General features: G+C 65.2%; 1 pseudogene; it reads left to right on the forward strand.

Annotated features, from left to right (window-relative positions):
- Window positions 1-2783: 2783 nt before the first annotated feature.
- Window positions 2784-5314, forward strand: LOC120408018 (annotated as a pseudogene).
- Window positions 5315-6726: the final 1412 nt, after the last annotated feature.

Genomic DNA, 6726 nt, shown 5'->3' on the forward strand with positions numbered 1-6726 from the left:
TTTAAATACCCACCGCGGAAGCTGGTGCGGTCTGGCACGGTGTACTGGCTCTTGCCATTACACTGTACCGGACCGGACCAGCTTACCTTCACCTCTGAGTGCTTCACCACCCTCCTAGTGAAATAGTTTTCAGAGTAGCAGCTGTGTTAGTCTGTATCTGCACAAAGAACAGGAGTCCTTGCGGCACCTTAGAGACTAACACATTGATTTGAGCGTAAGCTTTCGTGGGCTACAGGTGGCACGCGAGCCGATTTCTGTTGGCACGTGGGGCGGGCTGAGCCACTCAGCCCACCGCTGCCCTGGGGTTCCCGCGGCTGGCCCCTTGCCACCCGGGGTCCCACTGCTGGTCCCACTCAGCGCCAGCTGCTGGCCTGGGGGAAGGAACCCCAGGCTGGCAGTGGGCTGAGATCCCGGCTGGCAGGAGCCAGCGGCTGAAACCCCAGAGCGGGGCGGGCGGAGACGCTCAGCCCACCCCTGAAACCCCAGAGCTGGGTGGGCTGAGCCGCTCAGCCCCCCGCTGCTCTGGGGTTCCGGCTGCTGGCCCCTTGCCAGCCGGGCTCCCCGCCGCAGCCCCACTCACCTTGCTTCCCGTTGGAGTTCCAGCGCAGGCCCCTGCCAGACAGGGTCCAGGCCTCCGGCCCTGCTCAGCCCTACCAGCCGCCAGCTCCACTCACCTCAGCTGCAGATCAGGGGTTCCAGCCGCTGACCTCCTGCCAGCCGGTTATCAACTGATCACTCAGAAGCCCTTGTGCAGTGTAAAGTATCCAAATAGGTGCCACCAGACACTGGAAAACTCAGCAAGGAAAAGCCAGGGCAAGGATCACACTAAACTGATAAGATCTGCATTTTAATTTAATTTTAAATAAAGCTTCTGAAAGATTCTGAAAACCGTGTTTACTTTACATATAACAGTAGTTTGGTTCTATATTATAGACTTAGAGAGAGACCTTCTAAAAAACGTTCAAATGCATTACCGACACGCGAAGCCTTAAATTAGAGTGTCTACATGAAGACTGGGCACAGCACTGCTGAAAGATGCCGACCCCTGGACTAGACTGTCTGTGTATTTTGAAAGCATAAAATAAAGAGGAGCGTTTGGTCCGGGTTGTTCTCTGGTTTATTACCTGGGGGGTTAAACTACATTGAATGGGATGGCACGTGATTTATTTTTTTTATTTAATTTAATTTAGTACAGAGAAGTCTCTAAAAGCCCCCTTGGCAAATCTCTAAGAAAAGTGCAAACCCTGATGAAATGGTGTGAGAACGGGATCCAAACACAGGTGGACTGGCCTGGCGTGGCCTGGCCACGAGTCTAAATGAGGCGCATGGAGCTAGACTTCTGGGTGCCCAGGCAGCGTTTGGCGACAGGCAGCCCTGTGCGTGCACACACAGTGGTGGTGGAGCGATGTTGGTCCCAGGCCATCAGGGAGACAGGCTGGGTGAGATAACAGCTGGGATTGGAGCAACTGCTGCTGGTGAACAAGACTAGACCAGAACAGACGTTCTGAAGAGTAGGTTGGTTCAATAAAAGATAATTCCTCACCCAGCTTGTCCCTCTGGTGCCTACATCCGCTGGGCGCAGGAGTTAGAGACACCCCCGCACACACACACACACACACACACACACACACCCCCAGACGGGGCTCCGCCTTTCAGCTCTGGAGGAAATAGGTTATAGGCCGCAGACAGAACAGTTTAGACTCTGGTCACTTTCACTCATTGCAATTGAAACGCACCGGACACACGGAGTCCGCCTGAACACCACCAGCCCGCTCCTCAGGTCGATCTCCCCGTTTGGACACGGGTTCGGCCCCGGGTTCCGCGCTCCTCCTGCTCCGCACAAATCCCAGCCCAGCCGGACGGGGGCCTCGCGCGGCCGCGGGCTCCGTTGCTGTGTGATTCGCTCGCCGCGGTTATTACAGCGCGTGCGGAGTTTTACCGCTACCGGCCGGTGGGGCCCGGAGCCGAGTAGGGGGCGCATAGAGGCGCTTATCGTTCATGTTTTGTTCATGCTGCTGTTGTGATTGGCCGCCCCCCCCCTCCCGCCGTGCCAGGCGCTGCGCAAACCCAGGAGAACGCGCGGGCCCCTCTCTCCAAGGAGGCGCCCGCCGCAGGGGACCCGAGGCCGATTGTAGGGGTCCGATCCCCGGCGATGCACACCCCAGACGGGGTAGGGGACGGCGCTCCAGGGCACAAGGCGCTATTTCAGGGTTACAGCCCTGGGCCCCCACTCCAGGAAGGCGCTGGCCAGAGCAGTGAGGGAGCCCTGGGCACGATGTCCTGGCGCCTGGCGGGCTCCGGGTGCCTCCCCCCAGCCCAGTGCGCCCCTCTTCGGGCGCCTTGCGCTGACCCTGGAGAGAGCTAGGCGCAGACCCCGCCTGGCTCCGCACCAGCGCTTCTCCAGAGCGCACGCTGCCGCCGGGCTCCCGAGCCTGAGAGCGGCCAGGGGCGCTCTGCTTTTCGGGCTGGCGGCTCCTCTCCTGCGCTGCGCGCATTCCCGACTCTGGAGCCCCGGAGTCAGGGGGAGGTGGGGGAAGGGCTCGGGCATCCCCGGCTGCCAGGGCTCTGGACAGGTCAGCCCCTTCCTGCAGGTGCGCCAGGGAGGCTGCGCCCCGGGCCCGGCCTGTCTCTTTAAGGCGCGGGGGGCGGAGGCGGTGGCCCGGCAGGTGGGAGTGCCGGCTGCCCAGGTACGGCAGGCACAGAAGGAGCCGGAGACCGCGGCTCAGCAGGCGGCATAAAGGAGGAGTCCCGCCCCCACCCCTCCTTTGCCGGGCCGGCGCGGTTACCTGCGCGCCGGGAGCTGCGGCGCCCTCCGCCCCGGGCTCCCTGCCCAGCGGCCAGCCGGGCACAAGTTCCTGGTGATGGGGGCAGCAGCTCCCGCAGCCCCGGGTCTGGAGTCCCCGACCTCCCTGCCCCGGGCGGCCCGCAGACCGAGCCTCCCCCGCGCCCACCAGCAGTGAGTTCCCGCACCGCGCCCGGACACCGCGCCCCTCCCGGACTGAGCCGCCGGCTTCGGGAGCCCCCGAGCGGAGCTTGCGCCAGGGGCCGGCCGGCCGGCCGGGGATGACCGCGGAGAGCCAGCAGCCCCTGTGCGGGGCCAGCCCCGCCGAGCCCGGCCTCCTGCTCATGCCCCCGGGGAAGGCGGAGCCGGGGCCCCCCGAGGCGGGGGCGGGGCGCGGGCCGGCGGCGCAAGCGGCCGGTGCAGCGGGGCAAGCCGCCCTACAGCTACATCGCCCTCATCGCCATGGCCATCGCGCACGCCCCGGAGCGGCGGCTCCGCTGGGCGGCATCTACCGCTTCATCACCGAGCGCTTCCCCTTCTACCGCGACGGGCCGCGCAAGTGGCAGAACAGCATCCGCCACAACCTGACCCTCAACGACTGCTTCGTCAAGGTGCCGCGGGAGCCGGGCCGCCCGGGCAAGGGCAGCTACTGGGCGCTGGACCCGGCGGCCCGCGACATGTTCGAGAGCGGCAGCTTCCTGCGCCGGAGGAAGCGCTTCAAGCGCAGCGACCTCTCCACCTACCCGGGCCCCGCGCCCGACGCGCCCTTCGGGCCGCCCGCCGCCGCCGCCGGCTACCCCGCCGCGCCGCCCGCCCCGCGCCGCCTCTTCAGCCTCGGGGGGCCGCCCGGCGCCCAGCTCGTCCCGCAGCCCGGCCGCCCGCTCAGCCCCGAGCTGGCCCCGGCGCCCGCCAGCTCCTGCGCCTTCGGGGAGCCGCCTACGCCAGCCCGGGCTGCGCCGGGGGCGCCCTCCCCTACCCGTACGCGGGGCCCGGCGCGCCGCTGCCGCTCCCCCAGGCGCCCTACCCGCAGGGCAGCGGCCCGCTGTACCCGCCCGGCCGCCTGGCCCTGGCCGCCTCGCCCCCGCTGGGCGGCGACAGCCGGGACTTCTACGGCCGCATGTCCCCCGGCTACGGCCCCGGCGCCTACCTGCGCCCCGCGCCCTACCCCGGCGCCGCCGAGAGGTTCGTCCCGGCCGTGTGAAGGGCCCGGGCTGGCGCTGGAGCGCTCGGCGGGGGGACCGAGCCACGCGGCCGGGAGTGAGGAGCAGGGAGCGGGGTCCCCGGGCAGAGCGGCCGCGCAGGGCCTCGGGGGACACCGGGACCGACGTGTGGCAAAGCCCCGGCCGCGGCCCGGGACACGGCGAACAGTCAGCGCGGGTCCCCCCGTGCGCCCGGAACTGGCTCCGGACTCGCCCCGCGTGGGGAGCGATGGGGCGCGGGGCCTGTCCCCCACCTCGCCGGCCTCCCCCTGCCTCTCTGCCCCCGGGCCCTGCGCCGTGCGGGCAGCACTGAGAACGCAGCGGCCCGAGCGCTGCCTGCACAAGACCCATTTCCACGTGAACCACGAAGTCCTGCTGGCCCGGACACTGATTGACCCTTTTCCTCCGGATCCCAGAGACGGGCGGGGGGTGTCCGCGGTTCTGTTCCTAGCGGCCTTGGACGTGTCACCCCAATAAATGGCTCTGCCGGCAGCACCGCGTGGGGTTTCCAGTTCTCTTCGCGGGTCTTGGGGCAAGGGCTTAACCCCCCAGCCCCGGGCTCCTTCGCGGGCCGCTCCCTCAGGAGTCCTGCGGGGTCAACGCTCCTCTCCGCTCCGCTCCGCTCCTCGCAGGGCAGGGGCCGTGCGAGCTCCCGGGGCAGCTGCGTCCTCGGATCCCTCGGGGGTGGTTCATCTCCCGGATGACGTTCAAGCGAGACGCCTCCCCCGGCCGCAGACAGCGCGTTCTCCTCTCCGGTCTGATTAGTGAAACCGCCGGTGAACTGGGAACTCGGGGCCGGAGACGAAGCCTTTTGGGAGCAAGGTTTTACTAACGCGGCCGGACTGGGTGTGTGCCTCGGTGAGAGGCGCAGCTTTGCGCTAGGCGCTGCACAGGCAGGTCGGGCTACAGTACCCCCCAACACACCCACACACAGAGAACTCGCTGTCGTGTCTACACGGGGAAGTGCTACTGGTGTAAACTAAGGGAGGTGAAGTACAACGCTGTGGCTGTACAGGTGGCACCCCAGCTGGGTGCGCGGAGTACGGTGTAAAACTGGTTTCCGTTTAGGTTGTGGCGTGGGAAAGGGCCTAAGCTAAATTGAAAGAAGCCGCCCATCCCCGCATGGGCCCGAGTGTCCAGCCGGGGAGACGCCAGTAGCACTTTCCCTTCACAGATAGGGGAAGGAAACTGAGGCCCAGAGCCGGGAAGAGGCTTCCCACGGTCACGCGGCGGGCTGGGTCCCATTCCGGCTTAGCATGTCGGGCGCTGCCCGCGGGGCCAGGCCTCTGCGTTTGTGTTTTCCTGGTTCGTTTTGCCGCAAGCCCACACCGGTCAATTGGTCTGGGGGGGCTTTTCCCCGAACTGTCCCTAGCATCTAGCACCACGCGGCTGGGTTGCAACGTGCGGGGCAGCAAAGCCTGTTCTGAATTAACACTGGTATTTGGAATGAATATGTCCAGCCCCGAGTCTTCCGGAGCCGGCGGCAAATCGTTCTTCACCCAAAGGGCCTGATCCTGATCCTAGGGGCGCCCCGAGTTACTCTGATCAGCTGAGCAGCCCCATTGAAACCAGGCTCTGCTCTCAGAGGGGCGGGTACTGGGTTCCGGCACAGAACGCCCCCCTGGAGTTCAGGGGGTGATTTGCGTGCACAAGGGATGCGGGCAGAATATGGACGCCACCCCCCAAACTCTTACTCGCTGGAGTAGGCCCATTGACGTGACTATCACAACTCCCTGAGCAAGGAGTGCTGGATCCAGCCCTTTTCTGTTTGGGGCATTTGTATCTGAAAATGGTGTTTTGCTCAACCGGAGACCCTGATGTGCAGGGAGCAAGTGCTCAGCGGTTTTCCGAAAACCAGCCCCCTTTACAGCGCACCGAAGTGGGCACCCAGCCGCGCTTGAAAATCTTCCCCCTCTCTGAAATGCTTCACTGCTAGGAAGGTAACAACACAGTATAACTTGTGAGAGAAAGCCCAGGCCCCCCAACGAGAGAGGAGGTGGTTTCCGTACCTTGATTGACCCTAGTATTTATAGGCGCACACTCCGGAGCGGCTGTAGCGCAGCCAGACAGAGCTTCCCCTGCAAACACCGGCCCCTTAGCGGGCCAAGCGTGTTGAGTCCCCACGAGCGTTGGGGGGTAGATCGGGCCCCGGGAGGAAAAGGGTTTGAAATCCCGGTACTGCTGATCCCAAGGAGGGCGAGGGAGAGGCTGATATTCCGGCTCAGAAAATGCCGCACGCCAAGGCCCGGTGCCACTCTCTGCAGCCGTGCTCCGGCTGATCCCAGCCCCGGGGGAAGTGCGTCCCCACCGCCGGTGTTAGGCCGCGTGTGGGGACGGGCAGCCGGGCCGGGAGGATTTAAAACCGCGCGGGCCGCAAAGCCGCAGGAGGAGCCCGGAGAAGCGAACAGGGCGGCGATGTACAATTCTTGTTTACTTCAAGTGGGTAAACTCGGCCCCTAATTGGCACATGAATTGTCTAGCCCAGGCCCGCACAACTCCTAAAGGCAGGGCCACATTCCTCCTAAGAAAACAGCTGAGGACTGAAACCTCCCGCCCGCAGAAACACCGCCCCAGGGCCGCCCAGCCCTAGGGAAACAAACCCTCCTTCCCCAGCGCCACCCCACCAAAACAGCCAAGGGCCGAAACCTCCTGGCCCGCAGAAACACCCTGCCCCAGGGCCGCCCAGCCCTGCAGAAACAAACCCTCCTTCCCCAGCGCCGCCCCACCAAAACAGCTGTGGGCCAA

This window comes from Mauremys reevesii, linkage group 6 (assembly GCF_016161935.1).
Source record: "Mauremys reevesii isolate NIE-2019 linkage group 6, ASM1616193v1, whole genome shotgun sequence".
Lineage (NCBI taxonomy): Eukaryota > Metazoa > Chordata > Testudines > Geoemydidae > Mauremys > Mauremys reevesii.